This window comes from Hyperoodon ampullatus, assembly GCF_949752795.1.
Source record: "Hyperoodon ampullatus genome assembly, chromosome: 18".
Taxonomy (NCBI): Eukaryota; Metazoa; Chordata; class Mammalia; order Artiodactyla; family Ziphiidae; genus Hyperoodon; species Hyperoodon ampullatus.
The window spans coordinates 45,228,379-45,246,644 of record NC_136931.1 but is presented as its reverse complement, the minus strand read 5'-3'; positions in this window follow the sequence as shown (position 1 = coordinate 45,246,644).

Below are 18,266 nucleotides of genomic sequence, written 5' to 3'. Positions count from 1 at the left end.
GAGCGGCGCACCGGGAGATCCCCAAACAGGGGACCCATGGCCCCAGGGGCATTTTAGTAAGTCCCTTCTTCCCAGGGCCCCCAGCCCTGACCCACAAAGGACAGCAGCAGGCTGCCTAGATGAGGTCCCCTGGCCCAGGCCTGCTCAGGAAGGCTCACCTCGCCCCCTCCTGGGGCAGGGCAGCCGCCCCTCTGATTTGCCATGCCTGCCCTGATGCCCTGACTGCCGCGACCACAGGAAGCGCTGCCCCAGCTCAGCACTTCCCTTTTCTGAAATCTGCCCCCAGCAGCCTGGTGGCCAGGGAAGGCAGACTTCCCGCTGCCCTCACCCTGGGCTCTTCCCACCGGTCACAAGTGGTTTGTTCCCGAGCTTCCCTGGGCAGAGGTGACCTTCTTGCCTCAACCACAGATCAGTTATTTATCAGAACAGGAAAGATGGCACCAGAGATATGTCCTCACCCCCTCCCAGGAGGGCCTGGCCTGCTCCAACGACCACACGCCTGCTCCCCACATCACACGGGGCCTGTTCCCCACATCACACGGGAGTGTGTGGCTGGCGCGTGCAGGCTGCAGAGGAGAGGGAGCCAAGAAGAAGTCCTCGTGGGCAGACAGGGCAGGCCAAGATGAAGCTCTGTGTGTGAGCTGGGAACATTCCGGGCACCCAGGGTCCCTTGGGTCTGATGAGACTCACTCTTCCTCCAGATGCACTCTCAGCCTGGGGCTGGTCCTAGGACTCCTCCGTCCCGCTCACTGGGAATACCCTGGGGTCAGCGTCTCCGGCTCCTCCTCTATCCCTCCCTTCCATCACAGACATAGGGCTCGGTGCCTGGGGATTCAGAACCCAGTTGTGAGAAAGGGAAGAAGAGGCTATCAGGGTTCCCCAACTGTGGCACTGTTGACATTTTAGGCTGGATAATTGATTCTGTGTTGTTGGGGGCTGTCCTGTGCATGGTAGAATATTTAGCAGCATCCCCAGCCTCTATCTACTAAATGCCAGTAACATTTCCCCACCAGCACCACCAGTCACAACGATCAAAACTGTCTCCAGATACTGCCAAATATCTCGTGGGAGGACATAATTGTCCCAGGTTGATAACCAGTGATCTAGGTACCTGAGAAGGCCCTGGCTTCCATGACTAGAATGTTCCAAGTCTCACTTGGCTTGTTTTACAGTTTTGTTCTAGAAGGTCACAGACTCAAAAGACAGTAATTTGTCAGAGTCTGGGCTTCTTGGGAGTTGCAGGGTGTGTTTGTCTGAGGGGTCTGTGCTATCAGGCCCCCTCTGGGGTTCTGGGCATCACTGTGTCACAGAACCTGGAGCCAGAAAGGGGAGCCCTGGGACTGGAAAGGGGATGGTGAAGGTGGGAATTTTCATTCAAAGGAAGGTCAAAGAGATGTACTGGGAGGACATGAATTGAGTCACCTAGAGGCACTCAGCATCCTAGACCAGAAAGGTTGGGAAAAGTTACAGAATCAGGCAGAACACAGAGACATGATATGCGTCCTGGACTCCCCAAGGTGGTGTGTTAGAACTGACTTCCTCGTGTAAAGCCCAGGGCTGAAAGGGTTGCCCCAAACAAAGAAGACTTGTAAAGCTGACCCAAGAAGTGAAGTTTTCCATCCTTCTGGGACAATGGGTTGAGAAAAAGGAGTCACCTTTGAGAAGCCAAAACCCTAGCCAGAGCTATAAATAGGTGTGGAATTCAAATGTACAAAATCCAGGGGTTCTACAGCCTCAAGTCTAGAAATTAACATAAAAACCAATAAAGAACCATGAGAGAAACTTACTTCTACTCACTTTGTATGGACACTTCCACCCAGAGCAATTTCCACAGAAAAAACAATCCCTGGTGAAGATGAGCTCACAATAAAAAGAAATTATGAATGACCTAAAAAAGCAAGCCACTGCATTAGCAGGAGATCTTAGATGCAGATACTAGAACAATTTGGAAAAGACTACATTATAAAATTTTTTAATTATTAAGGAGATAGAAGAGGGAGTGGAAGACATAATACAAATATTATTTAAAAACAAAGAACAGATAGATTTCAAAGGAAATCAAATAGTCATTGCAGTATAAAATAAAATCTCAGTGGGTGGATTATATAGCAAATTAGTTGTGGTGGAAGAGAGGATTAGAAAACTGGAAAACACAGCTGAAGAAATTTCATGAAATGCAGCACAAAGACATAAAAACAAGGAAAAATAAGATACAAAGGCTCTTGGAGGATAAAATGAGATAGTCCAAGAAGGTCCAACATGCATATAATAGGAATTCCAGAAAGAGAAAACAGGAAATATTCAAGACCTAAAGGTTGAGAAATTTCCAGAATTAAAGAATGAGTCCTCACATTGAAGATGCACACTGAGTCCTAAGAAGGGTAAATAAAAAGAAATTCACATCACAGTAAAACTGCAGAACATTAAAAACAAAAAGACGATTTTAAACGTACCAGCAAGAAATGAGGAATTACCACAAAGGAATGATGATTGGACTGACAACGGACTTCTCCTCAGCAGCAATGGATACCAGAAGACTAGAGAATTATATATTCCAGGTGTTTAGGGAAATAACTTTCCACCAAGAATCCTATACCCCACTAAACTGGAGTGAAATAAAGACTCGGGACACAAGAAGTGGGTTCGAGGCAGGATCTGTGGTGAGAAGATAGTGTTCATGAGATCAGGAGTAGGACTGAGGGTCTTCAAAACAATCATGGTGGGAGGGCAGAGTGGGGAGGTGGGCCAATCTGGCCTTTTGGAGAATGGCTTCACTTTTGATGGACACTTTAGACAGGAAAGTAGTGAAAGACAAGGTCAGAAACTGTTCCAGAAAAGAACAAGAGAAAATAGTAAGAGAAGCCCTGCAAGCCAGCTCTGTGTCTGGCTTTGACAAGGTTTTGAGGGTGAGGTCAAAAGTGACACCTTTAGCCCTGGAGCCATGCTGGCTTCTGGGCACAGCCACATCTTCTCTACATCTCCACCTGACCTACTCTTTGTGCTCCACTCAGATGCTACCTCTTTTGCCCTGACCCCTCACCAGATGCAACGTCTCTCCTCCATGAACCCCCTATGAACTATCTTAGATTATTTTTATCTGGACTTCTATGTTCTTTCCCTATGAGACACCCACCCCAGGATCAGTATAAACTCACCTGTGCTTCCCACACAAGTCTTCCATGGCTCCCTTTCCCTGGTGGGTGGCCAGGAAGTATGCCTTGCTCATTCATCAGAGGCTGTCCATAGGCTCAGCCACACCCCAGATGCCCTTGGAGGATCAGAATGCCTACGACTACCCCAGGATCACTCTGAGAAGCTGCCATCTCAGTGCCTGAGACATGGGGTCAAGGGGTCCTGTGGGTTGACCTGGAGCACAGAAGGTAATGGATCAGCCTTCTATTGCGGTGGAGTCAGGCTCTCATCACTTCCTGTTATTCCTGGCCTGTTCTCTGGGAAGACATGGAGGAAAAGTTCTAGGACCCCACATATGAATCCTCAGAGGCAGGAATTCTCCACCCACTGTGAGGCCCAGCACAGCTTCCCTGACTGGCAGCACAGGGCTAAGGACAGATACCCAGCCCCACTCAGATCCGCGGACGAGACAGGTCATCTGCGTGGGGGATGTGGCCTGCATCTTGGAACCACTGTTAACTGTTAACCTGGCTCCAAACCTGTTTCTGCCACAGGGCATTTGCACTGACTGTTCCCTCTGCCTGGTACACACTTCCCCCTTAGAATCATTTTGTTGGCTCCTTCTTGTCATTCAAGTCTTAGTTCAAGTATCACCTCCCAGGGAGGTCACCTCTGACCCACTTAGTTAGCTAAAACCCCACAGCCACTCTCATCTCCCTCATCACTCTGATTCGTGTCCTTCATGGTTTTTCTCAAAAGCTGAAATTACGTCATTTCCTTATTTGTTTACTCTTTGATCATCGTGTCTTCCCAGAATGTCAGCTCTCCAAAGGCAGGGCTGAGCCCGTCTTGCTCACCACCGTGTTCCCAGTGCCTGGCACAACACAGAGCACACAGTAGGTAAATGCTTTGGGGTGGGGGGAGTGACTTTGAAAACCCAGAGGGCACTGGGGTTAGAGAATGCCAGCCACTGACTCTAAATCGCAGGCCACCCTGATGACTCCCTACACAACTGGGCTCACTCGGCCTCACCCTCCCAGCTGCTCCCTGGCCCAGGCCTTGGAGGCTGGACCTCACTGTCCTCACAGTCAGACCCTGGGCCTAAATAGCCCCAACTTCAAGTCATGGCACTGCTGTGAGACCCTGAGCAGATCTCTGGGCCTCAGCTTCCTTTTATGTAACATGGGTCTGCCCGGCAGGGGTCCTGGGAAGATGAACAGGAATAACGAGCAGATGCCTTCAGCATGGTTTGGTTCCTAATGGGTGCCCTGGCAGGGTGGGCCCCTGAGCCAGCTGGAAGGCCAGCAGCGCTCCCCAGAGGCTGGGCACAGGGCTCCTGACAGCCGTTGGTGGGTGACTAAGGCCCTTCCTTCCTGGGAGCTGCCAGCCCCACACCCGGGAAGAATGGCAGATGGGCACCCGCCTGGCACGGGAGACCACTTCCTATTTTCATCCTATCCTGACTATGAACATGACTCCTGCCAGAACAGGCCGGCCGGCCTCCACAAGGGCCAGAGCCTGAGGCTGGGAGACGGTGGCCTGTTGCTGACTGGGATGAGGGCCAGAGTCCAACCAGATCCAGGCAGGGGGGCTTCCTGAGAGAAAGGGTCCCTCACCCTCAGGGCTCCCCAGTTCTGCATCCTCCCCTAGGCCTTCTACTGGGCAGGGGGCTGCTGGCAGGGAAGCCTAGTGGGCACTGACTGGAGCAGACAGTGGTGACTCTCAGCTGCCAGCTGTGAAACCAGAAACACTGTGCGAGCTGGGGCCCGACACTGGCTCCACCGTTGGCTATCCTGTCGCCACCATACTGGGACCCAGCCAGGGAGGGAGTGGCAGCCTTGACGCTTCAGAATCCCACTGCCCACCACGCGTGACCTCTGGGAAGATCCCCGCGGGACTAGTGAAAACCCACTCCTCCTAGGAAGCTCCCTCACCCAGGCCCCACTGGCCTTCAGCACCCCACCCCCTCCACCCATCCACAAACGGCCCAGGAGAGCCTTGGGCACTTTCCAGCAGAAGAATCCGGCTCCAGTGCTGGAATGTCAGGCAGACGCAGTGGGTCAGAGGTGTGAGAGGCCCTGCTCTTCAAGATGGGACCTCTGCTCCGACCAGCTCAGGCTCGGGGAACTGAGACTGGCCTGGCCACAGGGTCTGGGAAAAGCCTCATGCCCTGGAGCGGGTGGTGGGTCTTAGCCCAGGCCAGGGGTGACCCCTAGGGGCCAAGCCCCTTGTTCTGGGCTCGAGATGTCGGGACCCCTCCATTTCAACTCCTGCGTTCCAAGCCAGGAGGGCAGCAGGGTGGGGGCCCAGCAGGACACCCCAGATCTGCTATGAAGGGGACGGGTAGAGTCACAGACCAGGGCCTCTCTGGGCCCACATATACCCCGGGGCGGGGTGGCAGAAGCAGTCCCGAGGAGGTGACAGACCCCGCCCTGAGGATGCAGAGAGCGTGGGGACATCCCCCAGGCTCAGGCCTCAGGCCTCAGCATCCAGTCACCCACCCCTGAGTACACCCAAAGCCCCCAAAAGTCCTGGCTCCGCGGGAATTTCCCCCGGAAGCCCTGGCTTCCCCTCTGAATTTCTCCCATCAGGCATTCAGCCGAGGATACCCTGCCCTCCCCTGAGCTCTGCCTTCTGCCAAGTGGAGGCTGAGGAACCTCAGGGACAGGGGAAGGGCTATGTGGCCCCAGGGCTCCTGCAGGGTGACTTGGCTGGCACTGTGCATGGTAGGGCGGGGCGTGTAGCAGGTGGGGCAGGGTCAGTCATGCTCTGTGTGTGTCTGTGGGCTGTGTCGTTGTGTGGTGTGCAGTGTCTGTGGGCCGTATCAATGTGGTCTGTGTGTCAGTGTATGCTGTGTGGGTCTGTGTGTGGTGTGGGGTCTGTGTGTGGTGTGTGGGTGTGTGTGTGGTGTGTGGGTCTGTGTGTGATGTGTGATTGTGTGTGTGGTGTGTGGAATCTTTGTGTGGTGTGTGGGTCTGTGTGTGGTGTGTGGGATCTGTGTGTGGTGTGTGGGTCTGTGTGTGGTGTGTGGGATCTGTGTGTGGTGTGTGGATCTGTGTGTGGTGTGTGGGATCTGTGTGCGGTGTGTGGGTGTGTGTGTGGTGTGTGGGTCTGTGTGTGGTGTGTGGGATCTGTGTGCGGTGTGTGGGTCTGTGTGTGGTGTGTGGGTTTGTGTGTGGTGTGTGGGTCTGTGTGTGGTGTGTGGGATCTGTGTGTGGTGTGTGGGTCTGTGTGTGGTGTGTGGGATCTGTGTGTGGTGTGTGGGTCTGTGTGTGGTGTGTGGGATCTGTGTGTGGTGTGTGGGTCTGTGTGTGGTGTGTGATTGTGTGTGGTGTGTGTGTGTGTGTGTGTGGTGTGTGGGTCTGTGTGTTGTGTGTGGGTCTGTGTGTGGTGTGTGATTGTGTGTGTGGCGTGTGGAATCTTTGTGTGGTGTGTGGGTTTGTGTGTGGTGTGTGATTGTGTGTGTGGTGTGTGGAATCTTTGTGTGGTGTGTGGGTCTGTGTGTGGTGTGGGATCTTTGTGTGGTGTGTGGGTCTGTGTGTGGTGTGGGGTCTGTGTGTGGTGTGTGGCTGTGTGTGTGGTGTGGGGTCTGTGTGTGGTGTGTGGGATCTGTGTGTGGTGTGTGGGTGTGTGTGTGGTGTGGGGTCTGTGTGTGGTGTGTGGGATCTGTGTGTGGTGTGTGGGTCTGTGTGTGGTGAGTAGGACCTGTGTGTGGTGTGTGGGTGTGTGTGTGGTGTGGGGCCTGTGTGTGGTGTGTGGTTCTGTGTGTGGTGTGTGATTGTGTGTGTGGTGTGTGGGACCTGTGTGTGGTGTGTGGGTGTGTGTGTGGTGTGGGGTCTGTGTGTGGTGTGTGGTTCTGTGTGTGGTGTGTGATTGTGTGTGTGGTGTGTGGGTCTGTGTGTGGCGTGTGGGGTCTGTGTGTGGTGTGGGGTCTGTGTGTGGTGTGTGGGTCTGTGTGTGGTGTGGGGTCTGTGTGTGGTGTGGGTACTGTGTGTGGTGTGTGGGTCTGTATGCGGTTGGGGTCTGCGTGTGGTGTGTCAGTGTGTGTGTGGTGTGTGGGTCTGTGTCTGGTGTGTGGTTTGTGTGTGTTGTGTGCCTGTGTCCGAGAGGCTGACCATCAGGCCAGCGGTGCGTGCAGCGTCTGCAGCTCCACAGGAAGCCTGTGGAGCCCCAGGAGTGGTCATTAGGAAGGACCTGGGTTCCCCTGTGTGGCCACGTCACAGGGGGTGCAGTGCAGGGTGCAGGGACCAGGGTGCTGGCACTATCTGCACCCACCCAGATGTTGCCCAAAGCCCCTGGGGCCCAGCGAGCCTGGGGCGCATTTCCCCTCTCTGGCCCTGACCCAGAGAGCCATGTGCCAACCAGAGACCAGTGGCGAACTGTGTCTACACTTACAGCAGGATTTCCCACCTGGTGCCCTGAAACTTCCTGCCTGAGGTTCAAGTCCAGCTCTGTCCCCTGAGTGTACTCTGTGAGTCCCTCCCCTTTCTCAGGTTCAGCTCACGGGGTCTGGGTGGGATGTCCACGTGCCAGCTTAGCTCACAGCGGGCGAAGAGGGGTCACCCAGCACATGCGACCACTACTGCTGTTGTGCCCCCACCTCCCCCTATCCAGGACCCCATGGCTGCGTTGAGGCCGCCTGTTTCCACCTGACTGGTTCAGGTCCCAAGCAGAGAAGGAACTGGCGGGCAGAGTTGTGGCCCAGGGCACGGCCAATGCAAGTGTGGGAGGTGGGCCTCAGATGCTATGGTGGGGCATCCTGGGTCCCCCAGCCCTACCCCAGCCCACCCACTGACCTCAGGGCCTACTGCCAACGCACCTACCACCCTGGGCCAGCACAACCAGTCTTCCATCCCAGGCCTGGCCCGTCCCTCCTGGCACCCGAGAACGCCCCAGGGCGGCAACCCTGGGGTCAGGCCCCCCTGAGCCCACATCCGGGCATGCCCCTCCTCCCTGCCTCTCTGTCTTCCCACCTCCATGCACTCCTCACCTGCATCTCCCACCTTAGTGGGCAGCCCCTGGTCATCCTCCTTCTCTGTTCCTCTCCCCACTTTCTTTCCTCCTCAGCCTCCCCTTCTCTTCTTCCTCTCCTGGGGGGAAGTCTCATTGCTGGAGTTCCGGGGCCATTGCCCCTCCCACTACTGCAGACCCAGATGGACCCAGGACAGAGGGCTGCTGGGCCCCATGGCCCCCTCAGAACACCCATGTCGGGGAGGGGGTCCCCTCTTAGAAGCAGGAGCCAGTGTGGAGACACTCCAGGTGCCAAGAAAGGCAACCAGGTAAGGGTCACAGGGTGAGTGACCAGCAGGTTCTGTTGTCCTGGCCAGACCCTCTGGGGGCTGAGTGTTGTGACCGCAGTATCTGCCTGGGAGCCCAGGGCTCCCCAGATTGAATCCCAGGGTGGTTCAGGGGATAAGGGCCCCAGGGTTCACAGGAGATTTCAATGGGACAATGGGCTAAACACCCCCCAGGCTGGAGGAGGCTGGGCCGGTAGGACAGGATGGCCAGAGCAGTGACACGCCCTGTTGAGCCGAAGGGGACCAGGCCCAGGTAACTCAGTAGGGGGCTCTGAGCAGCCTCTTCCTCATTCTCAGCTCAGGGCTGAGACACAGACCTGGGACACAGATTGGTCAGGGGGATGGCTGCAGGGAGGGGACCCGTTGGATGGGGAAGCCAGGGTCCCTCCATCCCCTAGAGGTTTGTGGGCAGGTGCCCTGGCCATGGGGCCAACATAGGCTACAAGCCATCCCTAGATGCACTCCTTCCGGTCTTAGCCCCCGTCTCAGCCAGGACCATGCCGAGGGTAGGGGTCTTGAGCCTCAGGTCCCTGGCCTGATGCACAGCAGTTTGCAGGGGGCAGGGTAGGGGGATGCCTTAGTAGGCCTCAGATAGGAGATAGGAAGCCCAGAGTCCCTTTCCTGATGGCTGGACCTCAAAGGCCCCTGGGCCCCAGAAAGGAACCTTCGAATCCTTCATTCACACCCCTTGGCTTCTTGCGTATTCAGCTCCAAGGCCCAGCACCTTCCCCTGCCCGGCAGGGCCCCCTCGCAGAGCCGGCCGCCCGCCCGCCCCGGGCCAGCCGCTGACCGCAGCCCTGAGTGTGGAGTGAAGGGAAGAGGCTGGGCCGTGGAGACTGAGGGCCTCACACTCCCTCCCCTCACAGCCTGGGCTGGAGCCATGGGTCACCGCTCATCCACCCCAGAGACCAGGGCAAGGATTGGTGGAAATGCCGAGAGGTTCAGGGGTCACAGTGCATGGCTGGGTCAGAGGTCAAAGATTTGCTGACAGCAGGCTTGGAGGTATTGATCTGGTGGGGGAGGTGACAGAACTCTGTCCCCTGCCAAGGGCTATGGGCACGGGCTTGTGGTCAGCAAGCTGGACTCAGCAGAGCCCACCCCAGAGCAGGCTCCTGGGGATGTGGGGCTGGGGGCTACGGAGCCCCTCTCATGGCACCAGGTCCCTCGACAGGCAGGGGACCAACTGTCATACCACAAGTGATTTCCGTTATCATCCTTGGGCTGATGGTCCAGCATGCCTGGGTCTGCGTGGCCAGGGGGACAACAGGGACCCGGGCGGCTGCGTGCTCCAGCACCCAAAGCCCTCACAGGTTCGAGACGACCAACTTGGAGGAGCTGGGAACTGAGGAATCAAGAAACCCAACATCCTCTTCGAGAGCACTGCAGGCTGAGGGTGGGGCTGGCTTCCTGGGGGAGGGTACACAGCTGCAGGGACCCTCAGAAGCCTCCCCCAGTCTTACCTGTTCACCCCAGAATCAGGCAGCCCCCCACCTTGGGTCCTATACCCAGCTGGCTTCTGTGGGATGCAGGCACCATTCCAGCTCCCTCCCTCCCCAGAAAGATGTAGTGCATCCACCCCGATCCCGCCCCAGCCTCTGCCCAGAGCCCTCCCAGAGGTGGCCAGCTCCGCCTCACTCATCCCCACCCCACACATCCACCCGTCCAGGCCGGGCCAAGGCCTGCCCGGAGCTGGGGAGCCTCCACAACCAAGAGGATGAAGGGCACCTCCCCAAACTGAACTCACCCCAAACAGATTGGACCCAAAGGTGTTTCTCCATCCATCCTGGAGGCTGCCCGGGGAGAGAGAGAGGGGAGTGTGTGTGTGCCTGTGTGTGTGCTCATGTGTATTCGCAGGTGTGTACATCCATGTGCTTGTTGCTATGTGTGCACATGTTATTTGTGTGAGTTTATGTGCACTGGGTACGTGTGTGAACATGTGATTGTGTGCATGAGTGAACTGTGTGTGATTATGTGCACGTGGGCGCATCGTGTGTGTGTGTTTGCGTGTACTCACATGTGTTTGGCTCAGGCCCGGGGCTGGGCTGGCCCCCTTCCAGGCGCTGACTGGAGAGACAATCCAGCTGTCCCCTGGAATGGCTTGATCCAGGCTTAGCCAGAAACCCTTACCAGTCCCTATGGCCCTGGCCCTGGCAGCTCTCCTAGAGCTGAGGGCTTCTGATCAACCCCAGCCAAGGTGGCAGCATGGCCAGAGGGCAGCTCTGTCCACTGGGAAGGCATGTGGTGGCCCCTGGCTCAGAGCATACCTAGGTTCGAGGTCACTGGCACTGAGGCAGAGGCACGTGGCACACTGGGGTCTGGAGCTGTCCTTGATACCACCGGGGCCTGACTGGGGCCGCCTCCTAGCAGTGACCCCTGCTGGGAACATCAGGTACTGCAGACTGGCTCTACAAGCCATTGTGAGGGAAAGGGGTCCCCTTCACTTCAATGGATTCCTCCCTGCAGGGAGCAGTGGATTGATATGCACGGTTTTCAAATTGTGTGCTAAGGAACCCTGGGGTTCCTTCAGGTCTCTCCAGGGATTCCCAAAATTGGATGCTCCCAGCTTCCCACCTTCCTCCTCAAAAGAGCATTGCTTTTAAGTACTGAGCTTTTGGAGATATTTCTGCAAAAATATTTTAAATCTCCAGGCTGATTTTGACCTTTCAGCTCTAGGAGTCTATTTATGAGTGTGTCTCAGTTAGACCTGCTTTTAGTACAATTCATTGGGCTTTAACCCCTTCATCTCCTGACAGGCGTACAATATTACTTTAGGTTGGGTTCTGGTTTAAATACCTCTTGGAAACCAGAAGAGGCAAAAAAGAGAGAGGGTCCACTTCAGACTGGGCAGACTTGCGGTCCCCTGGGGCCCAGCCCTTTGGCGAGGGCCGAGTTCATGTCCTCCAACAAAAGGGCATGTTATGTGAGGGGCTCCCAGGGGAAGTGCTGCCTCACCCCTCGGGCCTTGACACGGGGAGACCCTGATAGCAGGGCATCTCCACCCAACAGCCCACCAGCTCCCCACTGCCCCAGAGGGAGCAGGACAGTTACAGCTGGTCCCACCCTGCCACGTGGTTTCCTGCATCCGCCTGCACGTTCCCAGGGCCTGCACATAACCATGGGGCACGCCACATTGCCCACATTTCACGCCTTGCTCTGTTTGCCTGAAGTCATAAAATGTGATTTCCTGGATGTAGAACATGGTTCATAGGGGCGTAAAGCGGGGCCAGAGGTGCGGTGGGCAGTGGCTCTGCCACCCTGGCCCCAGCATGGCCCCAGCCTGGCCCCAGCCTGGCCGACAACTTCTAGCTTAGATTGGCCCTAGGAACCTCCCCATGAGGGCCACCTCCCTATAATTCCCTCCAGGGGGTATGGCCATAACACACCAAGCAGAGCATGACAAAGTCTGGGGACCTCTGGGGCAGACACACCTGGTTGAGGCCTTTGGCTCTGCTCTGGGGGGGATGGGCACTAAGGCCCAAGGATGGTCCTGCAGTGGCCAGACAAGGTCAGGAGGGCTGGGGACAGCCTTGACCCACTCATCCCCATTCATTCATTCAGAGGTGGAGAGATTCCAGACAGGAACTCTGTTGCCCTTCCCTCTGCTCTACTCGCTCTGACTTTGCTCCCAGCCAAGAAGGCACTCACTATCCAGGAGCCTGGAGACAGACCAGCCCTGTCCTGCCCTGGGGAGCCCTCAGCCAGCGGGGAAAGACCCTCTGGGGTTTTAACTGCTTCTCAGACCACAAAGATATGAGGTCCTGTTGGATCCACCACAAGCTGTGGTAGCCACTCCTTACCAGCCACTACCAGCCCCAGATAGGACAAAACCCTTCAGCCACATCCCAGCAGGAAGGCTCCACTGCTCTGCAGAGGGGATAGCCCCCGAGGACCTCTCCACATCGAGCGTCCTTGGGGAGAAGAAGACAATGTAGCCCGAGGCCTTTTGTAGTCTGTTTCTTCCCACCCTCCAACCTCTATCACTGCCTCCCATCCACACAGGCCTAGGTGTTTCACTAATAACAGGTTCAGTTTGTTCCTGCCTCAGGACCTTCGCACATACTGTTCCAGCTGCCCTGAATGCTCTTCTCTCCAGTTTTCACATGACTGATCCTCCTCATTACCTGTCCACAAAAGCCCTCCCTGGACCCTCCAAAACAGCCACCCCCATGGCCCTCCCAGTTCCTCCATGATTGTTTTCCTGTGTGACAGAGTCCCCATCACAAATTCTCTGGTTCATTTATGGGAGACTTTAGCATTCTGTAGCGTGCAAGGTCCGTGGGGTGGAGTCCAGTCGTCTTGTTTGTGGCTGCATCCCCAGCGCCTGGCACACAGTAGGTCCTCGCCAAGCATTGCACAAGTGAATGCATGGCAAGAGGGTGGGGACTGGGCCTGAGAGGGCTGGAGTAGGTCTGTGGGAATCTGACTGCCGAGCTGGACAGGGGCAGGCGGGCAGGAGCAAGTGGGACTCTACCCGCCTCCTTTACCTGGCAGGCAGGCCAGTGTGCAAAGTGCTCACCTGGAAGTGCTGGCAAAAAGGTTCCCCCTCCCCCCATAGCAAGGCAGCTGCGCCAGGGAGGGGCCCCGGGTGGCTGGGAGCTGGTGCTGCCTCCCCACCCCTCACTAGCTCTGTCCTCAGCTGGGTCTGTGTGGGTAGGAGGTGGGGACAGGGTGGCCTCCATGGAGAATGTCTCCTCCTGGAGGGGGCAATGCCACCCCACAGGCTAAACACAGCTAGTGGATGCTCAGATGCCTTGACAGACAAGGGAGCGCCCCTTGCCTATGGGAGGGGGCAAGCCTGGGGGCGAGGAGGGGCTCTGGCCCCTCACCTGGGGCCTTTCATCTGTCCCTTGGGCTCCTGGTGACACCTAGTGGCCAGCATTCCTGATACACTGTTTCCCCCATTCCCTGAACTCTCTCCCCAGGGGATGTCCCAGACAGCAAGGGCACCCCCGCCCTCGGTCTCACCCACTCACATTCTCACGATCCCTGTCTCCGGGCCCACACCCACACGCTCACTCTCACACCCCGTCTCAAGGCTCGTCTCTCCCACACACAGTCACAGAGCCACATGGGGCCCGTGGGGTGTCCCTGGGCCTTCCAGGCAAAGGGTCTTCACCGGAGCCCCACCGGGGGTCAGCACCCACCCGCCAGCCTCCCCACACCCACCCAGGTGCACCATGACCAGATAGTCCCCCTGGGGAGGAAGGCCTGGAGGGGAGACTGCAGTGACACCCTGGGCTCCCTGCCCATCCCCTCCCACTGGGCCTCACAGATACTGCTGATAAAAACAAACCAGGGCAAGGGCACAAGACCGAGGTCGAGAACCAGCAAGAACCCAGGAGATCACCATCCTGACCAGAAGCTCAGGAAGAACCAGCCCATGGGCAAGGTCCGCACGAACGAGCGTGGTGACCCTTGAGGACGCCAGGAGGAGGAAAGGGGCCTGGGAGCCAGGCCAGGCCCAGGAGTGGGCATGTCTGCATTGGCCAAGAGATACCTCAGCTGAGCCAGGGCCAGGCTGCCTGCATCACTGAGAGAAGACCGAGGAACTGGGAGAAAGGCCTGGTGGACACTTCCAACAGAGGCATGGGGCACGCGTGGCCAGCAGCACAGGGCAGGGCCTGAGGCCTGGGACCCCAGACTCAGTGGAGCTGGAGGGAGCCATTTCAGGTATGCTGTCGGCCTTCTCCTGCAATAGCCACCAGGAGAGGAGGGCAAAGGTCACTTTCCCCATTTCCCAGTTTGGGGCACTGAGACCTGACGGGAGCTGACAGAGACAGGAGTTGCTGGTGCCTCACTTCCTAGGCTGCTGAGTATCAGGGCCTCCACCTCCTGTATCCTCCCAGGACCCGGGCGCCTCTCACCGCTGTGCGCCCAGCTCTGCCTGCTTGTAGATGGCCTCATCCATCAGCGTGCCCCTCCCCAAACCCCCTCCAGTCCCTGCACCGCAGACAGGAGGTGTCCCAGAAGCCAGGCACCCACAGGACGGGATGCGGTGCCAAGGGCTGAGGGGTGGCCAAGTAGGGGTGGTTGCAGCCTTTCCCTGTGCTGCCCACGGCCCTCGCCTGCTTGCAGGGCACGAACCTTGCTCAGGGATGGCAGGCTTATGGGGAGACAAGGACTGAGGTGAAGGCCAGCTCAGGATGCCTTTGGCTGCTGCCTGTGCCCGGTGCTCCGCGCCCCAGGGACACCTTAGGGGCTGGAAGTTCCGGCTCCTCAAGGGGTAGATGCCAGGAGCTGGACTGGGGTCCCTTTTGCCCCCCAGTGCTCGTCCTCAGCCCCAGCTCCACTTTGGACTGCAGCAGCCCTTCCCCAGTAGACACCTTTGGATAGAGAAATTCTAATGTCCCCCCGACGCTTCCAGCCACCACCCTCCCACAATCCTGTGGGAGAAGGGGAATAAGCTCCGGGCAGGGAGACGAGATTCCGGGTGTCCCCCCGCCCAGGGCTGTAACCCACTGGCCTCCCAGGCCTGCCCCTCAGCAGGCGCCTCTTCCAGTCTGTGGGGTGGGCACAGGAGGCCTCAGTGGATGCAACCAGGATTGAACTGAGTCGCAGTCTCAGCCATGCCACCTTCTTGGAGCCAGACTCTGGGCATGGGGCAGGGGCAGGTGAGAAACGTGTGCTGGGCGGATGCTGCCTTGGAGGCTGGGACACCTGGAAGGAAACGCTGGCCCAGGCCGTGCAGGGGAGGGGGCGGTCAGGGAGGGCTCCCTGGAGAAGACACCTGGGCTGAGAAAGCTCCTCCAGACCAAGGACGCAGGAGGAATTCCAGGGTAATGACGCAGAGGAAACGGCACTGAGAAGGACGAGACCCTGAGGAACTGGAAGGGAGAGGTGGGAGGGGCGACGTGGGCAAGGCTGGAGCACGGGGGCCCTGCGGGCCATAGCGGGGGCGGGCCAGTGAGGCAGTGGTGACTGGGCCCCAGGGAGAAATCAGGACGCAGGTCTTACAGTGTGTGCAGGCAAGGGGAAGGGACTTCTCGGCCTGGCTGCCCCCCCGGATCAGAGAACCAGGTGGGTGAGAGGCCCTCACAGTGGCTGTGCTTCTCCCACGGGGTGTTTGAGAAATGGAGGGGAAACTGGGTGCTGTGGTAATGGGGGTGCTACTGGCATTGTCGGTGGGGGCTGGCTGTGAGGGCCGTCCTGCCCAGCAGCAAGTCATCCTGTGCCCACACAGTGCCTGAAGATCCCACCGGACACTCAGGTAGGCGGATAGTTCACAACTGGGGGTGATTTTGCCCCTCGGGGGGACCTTTGACAAAGTCTGGAGAAATTTCTGATCATTACCACCTGGGCTGGGTGTGCTACTGACATCTAGTGGGTGGAGGCCAGGGATGCCACCAACATCCCACCATGCTCAAGAGCATGTCAGTGGTGCTGAGACCGAGGAATCCCGGCCAACGTGAAAACCCTGTTGGTAATGATCAGAGTCCGGAAGCTGCTTTCTTTTTTTTTTTTTTTTTTTGTGGTACGCAGGCCTCTCACTGCTGTGGCCTCTCCTGTTGCGGAGCACAGGCTCCGGACGCGCAGGCTCAGCGGCCATGGCTCACGGGCCCAGCCGCTCCACGGCATGTGGGATCTTCCCAGACCGGGGCACGAACCCGCATCCCCTGCATCGGCAGGTGGACTCTGAACCACTGTGCCACCAGGGAAGCCCGGAACCTGCTTTCTTTTTACATGGTTTCCAAATACAGAATTGCCTAGGGATGCAGCAAGCGTGACAATCTAAGGAAAATGGAACCTTGCTTCCTTTGGATATTTACCAAGAGTTGTTTGCCATTTTGGAAAACCGCATCCCTAAGCCATGGCCCCAGCAGCCATCTGAGCCTGGAAGGATGCTCTAACCCGTCTGCGTCTGCAGCTGCTACAGCCTCGACGACGCTACACAACCAGTATCTTGAGTCCTCTGTAGGTCATACGCAAGCATTTTTCAAATCAAATACACATTTGAAGTTATAAATTACATTCCTTTTATTTCTCCCTTGTTTTAAAGATAGGTCATTATATTGATTTTTTAAAAATTATGACTGTAGGTTATATTATCTATGAATTTTATTTTGGGATGGCAAAAATTATAAGATTCTTTATAGAAGGGGTAATGAATCTGACGGGATTGACCAGATGTAAGTGCTCACGAGAGGTGGGGGATAGGGGAGAGATGAGGAAGCCCCAGTGTTCTTGCCTGAGCAGCAGATGAGGGTACCCACCTGGATAAGGAAATGTAGGGGCCCTGGGCGTGAAGGGAGATGCTGGATACTGCTCATGGGACCATTGGCTTGAGGGGAGTTGGGTCTTAGGGTGGGGCAGCGAGGAGTGGAAACTGCAGACCACAAATCACTGAGTGAGGGATGGTGGCCCTGGAGGGAGCCCCAGAGGCATTGCAGGGGAAGATGGAGGACAGGGGCCATGGACAGGACAGAGAACAACCAGGCAGTGTAGTCCAGGGCAGGGGTCTGCGAGTAGCTCCCTGAGGGAGGTGTGAGCGGTTCCAGGGCATGGTGAGAGCACAGCAGCGGTCAAACATCCTCTGACCTATTTGGGGGCCTCCCTTCAAGACCACAGGCAGCTCTGGGAAGAAGAAGCCTTGTGGGTCCAAGCAGGGCCATCAGCAGACCAGGGTCTCTGCCCATCAAACCGACAGGCTGGGCTGAGTGCCAGGAGGGACCCCAGGGCAGGATGGGGTGAGGAGCCCCAGGACCAGGAGGCCCACGCCTCCCAGGGGTTGCAGTTTCTGCATCTGACTATCCCAGCTCCACACTTATCAGCTATGTGACCTTGGGCTGATTATTTCCACTCTGTGCCTCAGCTTTTCCACCTTTAAAATGGGAAGATAAGTCAGAAAGAGAAAAATAAATACTGTATGCTAACACATATATATGGAATCTAAAAGAAAATGGTTATGACAAACCTAGGGACAGGACAGGAATAAAGACGCTGATGTAGAGAATGGACTTGAGGACACGGGGTGGGGGGAAGGGTAAGCTGGGACGAAGTGATAGAGTGGCATGGACATATATACACTACCAAATGTAAAATAGATAGCTAGTGGGAAGCAGCCGCATAGCACAGGGAGATCAGCTCGGTGCTCTGTGACCACCTAGAGGGGTGGGATAGGGAGGGTGGGAGGGAGACGCAAGAGGGAGGGGATATGGGGATATATGTACATGTATAGCTGATTCACTTCGTTATACAGCAGAAACTAACACACCATTGTGAAGCAATTATACTCCACTAAAGATGTTTAAAAAGAAAATGGGAAGACAACACACTGCCGGCCCCACTCCCATCTACCCCCCAGACAATGCCCTGATCCTATCCCGTGGCTTGGCTAAGCCAGCACCTCCCTCTTAGCAGGACCCACCCTTGGCCAAGCTGACCCCCACCCACGAGGCCCTGAGAATCCCCACTTCACTGGTCTTCCTCCCTGTAAGATGGACCCAAGAGAACACGCCACCTTCCTCTTGGGAAAGAGTTCCAATAGCCGTTGGTCCCGAGGGCCCTTGATGATGTTGCTGAGTGGGCCTGAGGCTCCCAGCCCCACTGGTGACTCATATCAGGACCTGGGTGGCAAGGCCAGGTTTGAATCCTCCCCCAATGGAGATCTCAGCCCAGCCCACCCAGAGTGGCTAGTGTCTTGGGCCCAAAGAGGTGGTCCCAGGAAGGTGGCCGGGAGCCAGGGGTTGGGAGACCCCTCTGACATTGAGACGGTTCCTCCCTGGACCCTTCTGAGGGCACCCAGGATCCAGCAGGCCCATCTGGACAGGGTCCCTGGAAAAGTAGGTGGGCCTGCATTTCTCCAGAGTGGATCACCATCCACAACCCAGGGGAGTCAGA